This window comes from Primulina tabacum, chromosome 10 (genome assembly GCF_025594145.1).
Source record: "Primulina tabacum isolate GXHZ01 chromosome 10, ASM2559414v2, whole genome shotgun sequence".
Taxonomy (NCBI): Eukaryota; Viridiplantae; Streptophyta; class Magnoliopsida; order Lamiales; family Gesneriaceae; genus Primulina; species Primulina tabacum.
The window spans coordinates 28,148,454-28,163,537 of NC_134559.1; the positions used below are offsets into that span (position 1 = coordinate 28,148,454).

General features: G+C 42.8%; 6 non-coding genes and 13 pseudogenes across 6 annotated transcripts; all 19 read left to right on the forward strand.

The window, feature by feature from the left end:
- Nucleotides 1-376: 376 nt before the first annotated feature.
- Nucleotides 377-495, forward strand: LOC142511580 (5S ribosomal RNA; annotated as a pseudogene).
- A 680-nt stretch (nucleotides 496-1,175) lies between these two features.
- LOC142510442 (5S ribosomal RNA) lies at nucleotides 1,176-1,293 on the forward strand. Its single transcript, XR_012808552.1, has one exon. It is a non-coding gene; the product is annotated as a 5S ribosomal RNA (ribosomal RNA).
- A 685-nt stretch (nucleotides 1,294-1,978) lies between these two features.
- Nucleotides 1,979-2,097, forward strand: LOC142511593 (5S ribosomal RNA; annotated as a pseudogene).
- Nucleotides 2,098-2,778: 681 nt separating this feature from the next.
- Nucleotides 2,779-2,896, forward strand: LOC142510443 (5S ribosomal RNA). The gene has a single exon (XR_012808553.1). It is a non-coding gene; the product is annotated as a 5S ribosomal RNA (ribosomal RNA).
- A 684-nt stretch (nucleotides 2,897-3,580) lies between these two features.
- On the forward strand, nucleotides 3,581-3,699 carry LOC142511594 (5S ribosomal RNA; annotated as a pseudogene).
- A 681-nt stretch (nucleotides 3,700-4,380) lies between these two features.
- LOC142510444 (5S ribosomal RNA) lies at nucleotides 4,381-4,498 on the forward strand. Its single transcript, XR_012808554.1, has one exon. It is a non-coding gene; the product is annotated as a 5S ribosomal RNA (ribosomal RNA).
- Nucleotides 4,499-5,183: 685 nt separating this feature from the next.
- LOC142512274 (5S ribosomal RNA) lies at nucleotides 5,184-5,302 on the forward strand (annotated as a pseudogene).
- A 680-nt stretch (nucleotides 5,303-5,982) lies between these two features.
- LOC142510445 (5S ribosomal RNA) lies at nucleotides 5,983-6,100 on the forward strand. The gene has a single exon (XR_012808555.1). It is a non-coding gene; the product is annotated as a 5S ribosomal RNA (ribosomal RNA).
- Nucleotides 6,101-6,785: 685 nt separating this feature from the next.
- LOC142511581 (5S ribosomal RNA) lies at nucleotides 6,786-6,904 on the forward strand (annotated as a pseudogene).
- A 681-nt stretch (nucleotides 6,905-7,585) lies between these two features.
- On the forward strand, nucleotides 7,586-7,704 carry LOC142511582 (5S ribosomal RNA; annotated as a pseudogene).
- Nucleotides 7,705-8,388: 684 nt separating this feature from the next.
- LOC142508316 (5S ribosomal RNA) lies at nucleotides 8,389-8,507 on the forward strand. The gene has a single exon (XR_012806536.1). It is a non-coding gene; the product is annotated as a 5S ribosomal RNA (ribosomal RNA).
- Nucleotides 8,508-9,191: 684 nt separating this feature from the next.
- Nucleotides 9,192-9,310, forward strand: LOC142511990 (5S ribosomal RNA; annotated as a pseudogene).
- A 682-nt stretch (nucleotides 9,311-9,992) lies between these two features.
- Nucleotides 9,993-10,111, forward strand: LOC142511583 (5S ribosomal RNA; annotated as a pseudogene).
- Nucleotides 10,112-10,792: 681 nt separating this feature from the next.
- Nucleotides 10,793-10,911, forward strand: LOC142511584 (5S ribosomal RNA; annotated as a pseudogene).
- Nucleotides 10,912-11,591: 680 nt separating this feature from the next.
- Nucleotides 11,592-11,710, forward strand: LOC142512144 (5S ribosomal RNA; annotated as a pseudogene).
- Nucleotides 11,711-12,390: 680 nt separating this feature from the next.
- LOC142511879 (5S ribosomal RNA) lies at nucleotides 12,391-12,509 on the forward strand (annotated as a pseudogene).
- Nucleotides 12,510-13,193: 684 nt separating this feature from the next.
- LOC142511271 (5S ribosomal RNA) lies at nucleotides 13,194-13,311 on the forward strand (annotated as a pseudogene).
- A 684-nt stretch (nucleotides 13,312-13,995) lies between these two features.
- On the forward strand, nucleotides 13,996-14,114 carry LOC142511992 (5S ribosomal RNA; annotated as a pseudogene).
- A 682-nt stretch (nucleotides 14,115-14,796) lies between these two features.
- LOC142513573 (5S ribosomal RNA) lies at nucleotides 14,797-14,915 on the forward strand. The gene has a single exon (XR_012809512.1). It is a non-coding gene; the product is annotated as a 5S ribosomal RNA (ribosomal RNA).
- Nucleotides 14,916-15,084: the final 169 nt, after the last annotated feature.

Sequence of the window (15,084 nt, forward strand, 5' to 3'; positions counted from 1 at the left end):
TCTTTTTTTTCATATCTAAGGCATAATAATAGCTTTAGATTCGCTATTTTATTCTTCTTATTTTTTTTCTATTTTTTGGGAACATTTATCGATTTCTGTTGTTGTGAGCCGGTTCTGTGCGGCAGGGTATGACGCAAATTACTCCGGAGACGGTTAACTCATTAAAAACAATTATATCGACTGTTTTAGCCATAATTTACGTAAACGGTCGCGACACGAGGACTTACCAGGGAGGTCACCCATCCTAGCTCTGCCATCGCGCCAGAACGCTTAACTTCATGGTTCTTATTGGGCGAGAGCAGTGCCGCGTTTTGTCCATCGCCGCCCGCTCCACACGTACTCGAAGGATATAAGAATAAACATCCTAATCAATATCGGGTGCGATCAAAACAGCACTAATGCACCGGATCCCATCAGAACTCCGAAGTTAAGCGTGTTTGGGCGAGAGCAGTACGAGGATGGGTGACATCCTGGGAAGTCCTCTTGTTGCACGTCTTTTCGTGTTTTTCTATTTTTGATTACTTGTTGACAGATGATTTTCGGCTCAAATCATCTGATTCTCGATCGGGACCAGATAAGACATGTGAAATGAAAGTAGCTCGGGCACTGCCGGATTTGGACAAAATTGTAGGCTAATTTGATTGTAAACGGGCAAACGAACGAGACTCATTACTCCGCAAAGTGCTGGCAAGATTTTAGCTAAATTCCTTCTCTAAGACCCTCTAATTTGCGATTTAACGCTTCTATTAAGGTTCCGTTTACTTGAGAAATCCGCTTAGGAAGTCCGAAATTTGATTCCGGTTCCATTTTATCGTATTTTAGCATAATAATAGCTTTACATTCGCTATTTTCTTTTTCTTATTTTTTTCTATTTTCTGGTTACATTTAGCGATTTTTGTTGTCGTGACCTTGTTCTGTACGGAAGGGTATGGCGCAGATTACTCCGGACACGGTTAACTCATTAAAAAAATTATTTCGACTGTTTTATCAATAATTTGCGTAAATGGTCGCGACACGAAGACTTCCCAGGGAGGTCACCCATCCTAGCTCTGCCATCGCGCCAGAACGCTTAACTTCATGGTTTTGATTGGGTTAGAGCAGTGACGCGTGTTGTACATCGCCGCCCACTCCACACGTACTCAAGGGATATAAGAATACACATCCCACTCAATGTCGGGTACGACCATACGAGCACTAATGCAACGGATCCCATCAGAACTCCGAAGTTAAGCGTGCTTGGGCGAGAGCAGTACTAGGATGGTTGACCACAGGGAAGTCCTTGTGTTGGACCCCTTTTCGTGTTTTTCTATTTTTGATTACTTTTTGACAGACGATTTTTGGCTCAAATCATCTGAATCTAGATCGGGACCAGATAAGACATGTGAAATCAACGTAGCTCGGGCACTGACGGATTTGGACAAAATTGTAGGCTAATTTGATTGTAAACAGGCAAACGAACGAGACTCATTGATTCGCAATGAGCTGGCGAGATTTTAGCCGAATTCCTTCTCTAAGACCCTCTAATTTCCGATTTACCGCTTCTGTTAAGCTTCCGTTTCCTCGAAAAAATCCGCTTAGGAAGTTTGAAATTTGATTCCAGTTTCTTTTTTTTCATATCTAAGGCATAATAATAGCTTTAGATTCGCTATTTTATTCTTCTTATTTTTTTTCTATTTTTTGGGAACATTTATCGATTTCTGTTGTTGTGAGCCGGTTCTGTGCGGCAGGGTATGACGCAAATTACTCCGGAGACGGTTAACTCATTAAAAACAATTATATCGACTGTTTTAGCCATAATTTACGTAAACGGTCGCGACACGAGGACTTACCAGGGAGGTCACCCATCCTAGCTCTGCCATCGCGCCAGAACGCTTAACTTCATGGTTCTTATTGGGCGAGAGCAGTGCCGCGTTTTGTCCATCGCCGCCCGCTCCACACGTACTCGAAGGATATAAGAATAAACATCCTAATCAATATCGGGTGCGATCAAAACAGCACTGATGCACCGGATCCCATCAGAACTCCGAAGTTAAGCGTGTTTGGGCGAGAGCAGTACGAGGATGGGTGACATCCTGGGAAGTCCTCTTGTTGCACGTCTTTTCGTGTTTTTCTATTTTTGATTACTTGTTGACAGATGATTTTCGGCTCAAATCATCTGATTCTCGATCGGGACCAGATAAGACATGTGAAATGAAAGTAGCTCGGGCACTGCCGGATTTGGACAAAATTGTAGGCTAATTTGATTGTAAACGGGCAAACGAACGAGACTCATTACTCCGCAAAGTGCTGGCAAGATTTTAGCTAAATTCCTTCTCTAAGACCCTCTAATTTGCGATTTAACGCTTCTATTAAGGTTCCGTTTACTTGAGAAATCCGCTTAGGAAGTCCGAAATTTGATTCCGGTTCCATTTTATCGTATTTTAGCATAATAATAGCTTTACATTCGCTATTTTCTTTTTCTTATTTTTTTCTATTTTCTGGTTACATTTAGCGATTTTTGTTGTCGTGACCTTGTTCTGTACGGAAGGGTATGGCGCAGATTACTCCGGACACGGTTAACTCATTAAAAAAAATTATTTCGACTGTTTTATCAATAATTTGCGTAAATGGTCGCGACACGAAGACTTCCCAGGGAGGTCACCCATCCTAGCTCTGCCATCGCGCCAGAACGCTTAACTTCATGGTTTTGATTGGGTTAGAGCAGTGACGCGTGTTGTACATCGCCGCCCACTCCACACGTACTCAAGGGATATAAGAATACACATCCCACTCAATGTCGGGTACGACCATACGAGCACTAATGCAACGGATCCCATCAGAACTCCGAAGTTAAGCGTGCTTGGGCGAGAGCAGTACTAGGATGGTTGACCACAGGGAAGTCCTTGTGTTGGACCCCTTTTCGTGTTTTTCTATTTTTGATTACTTTTTGACAGACGATTTTTGGCTCAAATCATCTGAATCTAGATCGGGACCAGATAAGACATGTGAAATCAACGTAGCTCGGGCACTGACGGATTTGGACAAAATTGTAGGCTAATTTGATTGTAAACAGGCAAACGAACGAGACTCATTGATTCGCAATGAGCTGGCGAGATTTTAGCCGAATTCCTTCTCTAAGACCCTCTAATTTCCGATTTACCGCTTCTGTTAAGCTTCCGTTTCCTCAAAAAATCCGCTTAGGAAGTTTGAAATTTGATTCCAGTTTCTTTTTTTTCATATCTAAGGCATAATAATAGCTTTAGATTCGCTATTTTATTCTTCTTATTTTTTTTCTATTTTTTGGGAACATTTATCGATTTCTGTTGTTGTGAGCCGGTTCTGTGCGGCAGGGTATGACGCAAATTACTCCGGAGACGGTTAACTCATTAAAAACAATTATATCGACTGTTTTAGCCATAATTTACGTAAACGGTCGCGACACGAGGACTTACCAGGGAGGTCACCCATCCTAGCTCTGCCATCGCGCCAGAACGCTTAACTTCATGGTTCTTATTGGGCGAGAGCAGTGCCGCGTTTTGTCCATCGCCGCCCGCTCCACACGTACTCGAAGGATATAAGAATAAACATCCTAATCAATATCGGGTGCGATCAAAACAGCACTGATGCACCGGATCCCATCAGAACTCCGAAGTTAAGCGTGTTTGGGCGAGAGCAGTACGAGGATGGGTGACATCCTGGGAAGTCCTCTTGTTGCACGTCTTTTCGTGTTTTTCTATTTTTGATTACTTGTTGACAGATGATTTTCGGCTCAAATCATCTGATTCTCGATCGGGACCAGATAAGACATGTGAAATGAAAGTAGCTCGGGCACTGCCGGATTTGGACAAAATTGTAGGCTAATTTGATTGTAAACGGGCAAACGAACGAGACTCATTACTCCGCAAAGTGCTGGCAAGATTTTAGCTAAATTCCTTCTCTAAGACCCTCTAATTTGCGATTTAACGCTTCTATTAAGGTTCCGTTTACTTGAGAAATCCGCTTAGGAAGTCCGAAATTTGATTCCGGTTCCATTTTATCGTATTTTAGCATAATAATAGCTTTACATTCGCTATTTTCTTTTTCTTATTTTTTTCTATTTTCTGGTTACATTTAGCGATTTTTGTTGTCGTGACCTTGTTCTGTACGGAAGGGTATGGCGCAGATTACTCCGGACACGGTTAACTCATTAAAAAAAATTATTTCGACTGTTTTATCAATAATTTGCGTAAATGGTCGCGACACGAAGACTTCCCAGGGAGGTCACCCATCCTAGCTCTGCCATCGCGCCAGAACGCTTAACTTCATGGTTTTGATTGGGTTAGAGCAGTGACGCGTGTTGTACATCGCCGCCCACTCCACACGTACTCAAGGGATATAAGAATACACATCCCACTCAATGTCGGGTACGACCATACGAGCACTAATGCAACGGATCCCATCAGAACTCCGAAGTTAAGCGTGCTTGGGCGAGAGCAGTACTAGGATGGTTGACCACAGGGAAGTCCTTGTGTTGGACCCCTTTTCGTGTTTTTCTATTTTTGATTACTTTTTGACAGACGATTTTTGGCTCAAATCATCTGAATCTAGATCGGGACCAGATAAGACATGTGAAATCAACGTAGCTCGGGCACTGACGGATTTGGACAAAATTGTAGGCTAATTTGATTGTAAACAGGCAAACGAACGAGACTCATTGATTCGCAATGAGCTGGCGAGATTTTAGCCGAATTCCTTCTCTAAGACCCTCTAATTTCCGATTTACCGCTTCTGTTAAGCTTCCGTTTCCTCGAAAAAATCCGCTTAGGAATTTTGAAATTTGATTCCAGTTTCTTTTTTTTCATATCTAAGGCATAATAATAGCTTTAGATTCGCTATTTTATTCTTCTTATTTTTTTTCTATTTTTTGGGAACATTTATCGATTTCTGTTGTTGTGAGCCGGTTCTGTGCGGCAGGGTATGACGCAAATTACTCCGGAGACGGTTAACTCATTAAAAACAATTATATCGACTGTTTTAGCCATAATTTACGTAAACGGTCGCGACACGAGGACTTACCAGGGAGGTCACCCATCCTAGCTCTGCCATCGCGCCAGAACGCTTAACTTCATGGTTCTTATTGGGCGAGAGCAGTGCCGCGTTTTGTCCATCGCCGCCCGCTCCACATGTACTCGAAGGATATAAGAATAAACATCCTAATCAATATCGGGTGCGATCAAAACAGCACTAATGCACCGGATCCCATCAGAACTCCGAATTTAAGCGTGTTTGGGCGAGAGCAGTACGAGGATGGGTGACATCCTGGGAAGTCCTCTTGTTGCACGTCTTTTCGTGTTTTTCTATTTTTGATTACTTGTTGACAGATGATTTTCGGCTCAAATCATCTGAATCTCGATCGGGACCAGATAAGACATGTGAAATGAAAGTAGCTCGGGCACTGCCGGATTTGGACAAAATTGTAGGCTAATTTGATTGTAAACGGGCAAACGAACGAGACTCATTACTCCGCAAAGTGCTGGCAAGATTTTAGCTAAATTCCTTCTCTAAGACCCTCTAATTTGCGATTTAACGCTTCTCTTAAGGTTCCGTTTACTTGAGAAATCCGCTTAGGAAGTCCGAAATTTGATTCCGGTTCCATTTTATCGTATTTTAGCATAATAATAGCTTTACATTCGCTATTTTCTTCTTCTTATTTTTTTCTATTTTCTGGTTACATTTAGCGATTTTTGTTGTCGTGACCTTGTTCTGTACGGAAGGGTATGGCGCAGATTACTCCGGACACGGTTAACTCATTAAAAAAATTATTTCGACTGTTTTATCCATAATTTGCGTAAATGGTCGCGACACGAAGACTTCCCAGGGAGGTCACCCATCCTAGCTCTGCCATCGCGCCAGAACGCTTAACTTCATGGTTTTGATTGGGTTAGAGCAGTGACGCGTGTTGTACATCGCCGCCCACTCCACACGTACTCAAGGGATATAAGAATACACATCCCACTCAATGTCGGGTACGACCATACGAGCACTAATGCAACGGATCCCATCAGAACTCCGAAGTTAAGCGTGCTTGGGCGAGAGCAGTACTAGGATGGTTGACCACAGGGAAGTCCTTGTGTTGGACCCCTTTTCGTGTTTTTCTATTTTTGATTACTTTTTGACAGACGATTTTTGGCTCAAATCATCTGAATCTAGATCGGGACCAGATAAGACATGTGAAATCAACGTAGCTCGGGCACTGACGGATTTGGACAAAATTGTAGGCTAATTTGATTGTAAACAGGCAAACGAACGAGACTCATTGATTCGCAATGAGCTGGTGAGATTTTAGCCGAATTCCTTCTCTAAGACCCTCTAATTTCCGATTTACCGCTTCTGTTAAGCTTCCGTTTCCTCGAAAAAATCCGCTTAGGAAGTTTGAAATTTGATTCCAGTTTCTTTTTTTTCATATCTAAGGCATAATAATAGCTTTAGATTCGCTATTTTATTCTTCTTATTTTTTTTCTATTTTTTGGGAACATTTATCGATTTTTGTTGTTGTGAGCCGGTTCTATGCGGCAGGGTATGACGCAAATTACTCCGGAGACGGTTAACTCATTAAAAACAATTATATCGACTGTTTTAGCCATAATTTACGTAAACGGTCGCGACACGAGGACTTATTAGGGAGGTCACCCATCCTAGCTCTGCCTTCGCGCCAGAACGCTTAACTTCATGGTTCTGATTGGGCGAGAGCAGTGCCGCGTTTTGTCCATCGCCGCCCGCTCCACACGTACTCGAAGGATATAAGAATAAACATCCTAATCAATATCGGGTGCGATCAAAACAGCACTAATGCACCGGATCCCATCAGAACTCCGAAGTTAAGCGTGTTTGGGCGAGAGCAGTACGAGGATGGGTGACATCCTGGGAAGTCCTCTTGTTGCACGTCTTTTCGTGTTTTTCTATTTTTGATTACTTGTTGACAGATGATTTTCGGCTCAAATCATCTGAATCTCGATCGGGACCAGATAAGACATGTGAAATGAAAGTAGCTCGGGCACTGCCGGATTTGGACAAAATTGTAGGCTAATTTGATTGTAAACGGGCAAACGAACGAGACTCATTACTCCGCAAAGTGCTGGCAAGATTTTAGCTAAATTCCTTCTCTAAGACCCTCTAATTTGCGATTTAACGCTTCTGTTAAGGTTCCGTTTACTTGAGAAATCCGCTTAGGAAGTCCGAAATTTGATTCCGGTTCCATTTTATCGTATTTTAGCATAATAATAGCTTTACATTCGCTATTTTCTTCTTCTTATTTTTTTCTATTTTCTGGTTACAATTAGCGATTTTTGTTGTCGTGACCTTGTTCTGTACGGAAGGGTATGGCGCAGATTACTCCGGACACGGTTAACTCATTAAAAAAAATTATTTCGACTGTTTTATCCATAATTTGCGTAAATGGTCGCGACACGAAGACTTCCCAGGGAGGTCACCCATCCTAGCTCTGCCATCGCGCCAGAACGCTTAACTTCATGGTTTTGATTGGGTTAGAGCAGTGACGCGTGTTGTACATCGCCGCCCACTCCACACGTACTCAAGGGATATAAGAATAAACATCCTAATCAATATCGGGTGCGATCAAAACAGCACTAATGCACCGGATCCCATCAGAACTCCGAAGTTAAGCGTGTTTGGGCGAGAGCAGTACGAGGATGGGTGACATCCTGGGAAGTCCTCTTGTTGCACGTCTTTTCGTGTTTTTCTATTTTTGATTACTTGTTGACAGATGATTTTCGGCTCAAATCATCTGAATCTCGATCGGGACCAGATAAGACATGTGAAATGAAAGTAGCTCGGGCACTGCCGGATTTGGACAAAATTGTAGGCTAATTTGATTGTAAACGGGCAAACAGACGAGACTCATTGCTACGCAATGAGCTGACGAGATTTTAGCCGAATTCCTTCTCTAAGACCCTCTAATTTGCGACTTACCGCATCTGTTAAGCTTCCATTTCCTCTAGAAATCCGCTTAGGAAGTTCGAAATTCGATTCCGGTTCCATTTTATTGTATTCCAGGCATAATAATTGCTTTACATTCGCTATTTTCTTATTCTAATTTTTTTTCTATTTTCGGGGAACATTTAGCGATTTTTGTTGTCGTGAGCCGGGTCTGTGCGGAAGGGTATGACACAGATTACTCCGGAGACGGTTAACTCATTAAAAACATTATATTTCGACTGTTTTATCCATAATTTACGTAAACGGTCGCGACAGGAGGTCTTTCTAGGGAGGTCACCTATCCTAGCTCTACCATCGCGCGAGAACACTTAACTTCATGGTTCTGATTGGGCGAGAGCAGTGCCGCGTGTTGTCCATCGCCGCCCGCTCCACACGTACTCAAGGGATATAAGAATAAACATCCCACTGAATGTCGGGTGCGATCATACCAGCACTAATGCACCGGATCCCATCAGAACTTCAAAGTTAAGCGTGCTTGGGCGAAAGCTGTACTAGGATGGGTGACCCCTTGGAAAGTCCTCGTGTTGCACCATTTTTCGTGTTTTTCTATTTTTGATTACATGTTGACAAACAATTTTCGGCTTAAATCATCTGAATATCGATCGGGACCAGATAAGACATGTGAAATCAACGTAGCTCGGGCACTGCAGGATTTGGACAAAATTGTAGCCTAATTTGATTGTAAACGGGCAAACGAACGAGACTCCTTACTCCGTAATGAGATGGCGAGATTTTAGCCGAATTTCTTCTCTAAGACCCTCTAATTTGCGATCTTACGCTTCTGTTAAGCTTCCGTTTCATCGAGAAATCCGCTTAGGAAGTCCGAAATTCGATTCCGGTTCCATTTTATCTTATCCCAGGCATAATAATAGCTTTATATTCATTGTTTTTCCTTCTTATTTTTTTTTCTATTTTCTGGGAACATTTAGCGATTTTTGTTGTCGTGAGACAGTTCTGTGCGGAAGGGTACGACGCAGATTACTCCGGAGACGGTTAACTCATTAAAAACAATTATTTCGACTGTTTTAGTCATAATTTACGTAAACAGTCGCGACACGAGGACTTCCCAGGGAGGTCACCCATCCTAGCTCTGCCATCGCGCCAGAACGCTTAACTTCATGGTTATGATTGGACGAGAGCAGTGCCGCGTGTTGTCCATCGCCGCCAGCTCCACACGTACTCGAGGGATATAAGAATAAACATCCCACTCAATGTCCGGGTGCGATCATACCAGCACTAATGCACCGGATCGTATCAGAACTCCGAAGTTAAGCCTGCTTCGGCGAGAGCAGTACAAGGATGGGTGACCCCCTAGGAAGTCCTCTTGTTGCACGCCTTTTCGTGTTTTTCTATTTTTGATTACTTGTCTACAGACGATTTTCGGCTTAAATAATTTGAATCTCGATAGAGACCAGATAAGACATGTGAAATCAACGAAGCTCGGACACTGCCGGATTTGGACAAAATTGTAGGCTAATTTGATTGTAAACGGACAAACGAACAAAACTCATTACTACGCAATGAGCTGACGAGATTTTAGCCGAATTACTTCTCTAAGACCCTCTAATTTGCGATTTTCCGCTTCTGTTAAGGTTCTGTTTCCTCGAAAAATCCGCTTAGGAAGTTCGAAATTCGTTTCCGGTTCCATTTTATTGTATTCCAGGCATAATAATAACTTTACATTAGCTATTTTCTTATTCTTATTTTTTTCTATTTTCTAGGAACATTTAGCGATTTTTGTTGTCGTGAGCCGGTTCTGTGCGGAAGGGTATGACGCAGATTACTCCGGAGACGGTTAACTCATTAAAAACAATTATTTCGACTGTTTTATCCATAATTTACATAAACGATCGCGACATGAGGTCTTCCCAGGGTGGTCACCCATCCTATCTCTGCCATCGCGCCAGAACGCTTAACTTCATGGTTCTGATTGGGCGAGAGCAGTGCCGCGTTTTGTCCATCGCCGCCCGCTCCACACGTACTCGAAGGATATAAGAATAAACATCCTAATCAATATCGGGTGCGATCAAAACAGCACTAATGCACCGGATCCCATCAGAACTCCGAAGTTAAGCGTGTTTGGGCGAGAGCAGTACGAGGATGGGTGACATCCTGGGAAGTCCTCTTGTTGCACGTCTTTTCGTGTTTTTCTATTTTTGATTACTTGTTGACAGATGATTTTCGGCTCAAATCATCTGAATCTCGATCGGGACCAGATAAGACATGTGAAATGAAAGTAGCTCGGGCACTGCCGGATTTGGACAAAATTGTAGGCTAATTTGATTGTAAACGGGCAAACGAACGAGACTCATTACTCCGCAAAGTGCTGGCAAGATTTTAGCTAAATTCCTTCTCTAAGACCCTCTAATTTGCGATTTAACGCTTCTGTTAAGGTTCCGTTTACTTGAGAAATCCGCTTAGGAAGTCCGAAATTTGATTCCGGTTCCATTTTATCGTATTTTAGCATAATAATAGCTTTACATTCGCTATTTTCTTCTTCTTATTTTTTTCTATTTTCTGGTTACAATTAGCGATTTTTGTTGTCGTGACCTTGTTCTGTACGGAAGGGTATGGCGCAGATTACTCCGGACACGGTTAACTCATTAAAAAAAATTATTTCGACTGTTTTATCCATAATTTGCGTAAATGGTCGCGACACGAAGACTTCCCAGGGAGGTCACCCATCCTAGCTCTGCCATCGCGCCAGAACGCTTAACTTCATGGTTCTGATTGGGCGAGAGCAGTGCCGCGTTTTGTCCATCGCCGCCTACTCCACACGTACTCAAGGGATATAAGAATAAACATCCTAATCAATATCGGGTGCGATCAAAACAGCACTAATGCACCGGATCCCATCAGAACTCCGAAGTTAAGCGTGTTTGGGCGAGAGCAGTACGAGGATGGGTGACATCCTGGGAAGTCCTCTTGTTGCACGTCTTTTCGTGTTTTTCTATTTTTGATTACTTGTTGACAGATGATTTTCGGCTCAAATAATCTGAATCTCGATCGGGACCAGATAAGACATGTGAAATGAAAGTAGCTCGGGCACTGCCGGATTTGGACAAAATTGTAGGCTAATTTGATTGTAAACGGGCAAACGAACGAGACTCATTACTCCGCAAAGTGCTGGCAAGATTTTAGCTAAATTCCTTCTCTAAGACCCTCTAATTTGCGATTTAACGCTTCTGTTAAGGTTCCGTTTACTTGAGAAATCCGCTTAGGAAGTCCGAAATTTGATTCCGGTTCCATTTTATCGTATTTTAGCATAATAATAGCTTTACATTCGCTATTTTCTTCTTCTTATTTTTTTCTATTATCTGGTTACAATTAGCGATTTTTGTTGTCGTGACCTTGTTCTGTACGGAAGGGTATGGCGCAGATTACTCCGGACACGGTTAACTCATTAAAAAAATTATTTCGACTGTTTTATCCATAATTTGCGTAAATGGTCGCGACACGAAGACTTCCCAGGGAGGTCACCCATCCTAGCTCTGCCATCGCGCCAGAACGCTTAACTTCATGGTTCTGATTGGGCGAGAGCAGTGCCGCGTTTTGTCCATCGCCGCCCACTCCACACGTACTCAAGGGATATAAGAATAAACATCCTAATCAATATCGGGTGCGATCAAAACAGCACTAATGCACCGGATCCCATCAGAACTCCGAAGTTAAGCGTGTTTGGGCGAGAGCAGTACGAGGATGGGTGACATCCTGGAAAGTCCTCTTGTTGCACGTCTTTTCGTGTTTTTCTATTTTTGATTACTTGTTGACAGATGATTTTCGGCTCAAATAATCTGAATCTCGATCAGGACCAGATAAGACATGTGAAATGAAAGTAGCTCGGGCACTGCCGGATTTGGACAAAATTGTAGGCTAATTTGATTGTAAACGAGCAAACGAACGAGACTCATTACTCCGCAAAGTGCTGGCAAGATTTTAGCTAAATTCCTTCTCTAAGACCCTCTAATTTGCGATTTTACGCTTCTGTTAAGGTTCCGTTTACTTGAGAAATCCGCTTAGGAAGTCCGAAATTTGATTCCGGTTCCATTTTATCGTATTTTAGCATAATAATAGCTTTACATTCGCTATTTTCTTCTTCTTATTTTTTTCTATTTTCTGGTTACAATTAGCGATTTTTGTTGTCGTGACCTTGTTCTGTACGGAAGGGTATGGCGCAGATTACTCCGGACACGGTTAACTCATTAAAAAAATTATTTCGACTGTTTTATCCATAATTTGCGTAAATGGTCGCGACACGAAGACTTCCCAGGGAGGTCACCCATCCTAGCTCTGCCATCGCGCCAGAACGCTTAACTTCATGGTTTTGATTGGGTTAGAGCAGTGACGCGTGTTGTACATCGCCGCCCACTCCACACGTACTCAAGGGATATAAGAATAAACATCCTAATCAATATCGGGTGTGATCAAAACAGCACTAATGCACCGGATCCCATCAGAACTCCGAAGTTAAGCGTGTTTGGGCGAGAGCAGTACGAGGATGGGTGACATCCTGGGAAGTCCTCTTGTTGCACGTCTTTTCGTGTTTTTCTATTTTTGATTACTTGTTGACAGATGATTTTCGGCTCAAATCATCTGAATCTCGATCGGGACCAGATAAGACATGTGAAATGAAAGTAGCTCGGGCACTGCCGGATTTTGACAAAATTGTAGGCTAATTTGATTGTAAACGGGCAAACAGACGAGACTCATTGCTACGCAATGAGCTGACGAGATTTTAGCCGAATTCCTTCTCTAAGACCCTCTAATTTGCGACTTACCGCATCTGTTAAGCTTCCATTTCCTCTAGAAATCCGCTTAGGAAGTTCGAAATTCGATTCCGGTTCCATTTTATTGTATTCCAGGCATAATAATTGCTTTACATTCGCTATTTTCTTATTCTAATTTTTTTTCTATTTTCGGGGAACATTTAGCGATTTTTGTTGTCGTGAGCCGGGTCTGTGCGGAAGGGTATGACACAGATTACTCCGGAGACGGTTAACTCATTAAAAACATTATATTTCGACTGTTTTATCCATAATTTACGTAAACGGTCGCGACAGGAGGTCTTTCTAGGGAGGTCACCTATCCTAGCTCTACCATCGCGCGAGAACACTTAACTTCATGGTTCTGATTGGGCGAGAGCAGTGCCGCGTGTTGTCCATCGCCGCCCGCTCCACACGTACTCAAGGGATATAAGAATAAACATCCCACTGAATGTCGGGTGCGATCATACCAGCACTAATGCACCGGATCCCATCAGAACTTCAAAGTAAGCGTGCTTGGGCGAAAGCTGTACTAGGATGGGTGACCCCTTGGAAAGTCCTCGTGTTGCACCATTTTTCGTGTTTTTCTATTTTTGATTACATGTTGACAAACAATTTTCGGCTTAAATCATCTGAATATCGATCGGGACCAGATAAGACATGTGAAATCAACGTAGCTCGGGCACTGCAGGATTTGGACAAAATTGTAGCCTAATTTGATTGTAAACGGGCAAACGAACGAGACTCCTTACTCCGGAATGAGATGGCGAGATTTTAGCCGAATTTCTTCTCTAAGACCCTCTAATTTGCGATCTTACGCTTCTGTTAAGCTTCCGTTTCATCGAGAAATCCGCTTAGGAAGTCCGAAATTCGATTCCGGTTCCATTTTATCTTATTCCAGGCATAATAATAGCTTTATATTTATTGTTTTTCCTTCTTATTTTTTTTTCTATTTTCTGGGAACATTTAGCGATTTTTGTTGTCGTGAGACAGTTCTGTGCGGAAGGGTACGACGCAGATTACTCCGGAGACGGTTAACTCATTAAAAACAATTATTTCGACTGTTTTAGTCATAATTTACGTAAACAGTCGCGACACGAGGACTTCCCAGGGAGGTCACCCATCCTAGCTCTGCCATCGCGCCAGAACGCTTAACTTCATGGTTATGATTGGACGAGAGCAGTGCCGCGTGTTGTCCATCGCCGCCAGCTCCACACGTACTCGAGGGATATAAGAATAAACATCCCACTCAATGTCCGGGTGCGATCATACCAGCACTAATGCACCGGATCGTATCAGAACTCCGAAGTTAAGCCTGCTTCGGCGAGAGCAGTACAAGGATGGGTGACCCCCTAGGAAGTCCTCTTGTTGCACGCCTTTTCGTGTTTTTCTATTTTTGATTACTTGTCTACAGACGATTTTCGGCTTAAATAATTTGAATCTCGATAGAGACCAGATAAGACATGTGAAATCAACGAAGCTCGGACACTGCCGGATTTGGACAAAATTGTAGGCTAATTTGATTGTAAACGGACAAACGAACAAAACTCATTACTACGCAATGAGCTGACGAGATTTTAGCCGAATTCCTTCTCTAAGACCCTCTAATTTGCGATTTTCCGCTTCTGTTAAGGTTCTGTTTCCTCGAAAAATCCGCTTAGGAAGTTCGAAATTCGTTTCCGGTTCCATTTTATTGTATTCCAGGCATAATAATAACTTTACATTAGCTATTTTCTTATTCTTATTTTTTTCTATTTTCTAGGAACATTTAGCGATTTTTGTTGTCGTGAGCCGGTTCTGTGCGGAAGGGTATGACGCAGATTACTCCGGAGACGGTTAACTCATTAAAAACAATTATTTCGACTGTTTTATCCATAATTTACATAAACGATCGCGACATGAGGTCTTCCCAGGGTGGTCACCCATCCTATCTCTGCCATCGCGCCAGAACGCTTAACTTCATGGTTATGATTGGGCGAGAGCAGTGCCGCGTGTTGTTCATCGCCGCCCGCTCCACACGTACTCGGGGGATATAACAACAAACATCCCACTCAATGTCGGGTGCGATCATACTAGCACTAATGCACCAGATCCCATCAGAACTCCGAAGTTAAGCGTGCTTGGGCGAGAGCAGTACTAGGATGGGTGACCCCCTAGGAAGTCCTCGTGTTGCACCCCTTTTCGTGTTTTTCTATTTTTGATTACTTGTTGACCGACGATTTTCGGCTCAAATCATCTGAATCTCGATCGGGGCCAGATTAGACATGTGAAATAAAAGTAGCTCGGGCACTGCCGGAATTGGACAAAATTGTAGGCTAATTTGATTGTAAACGGGCAAACGGACGAG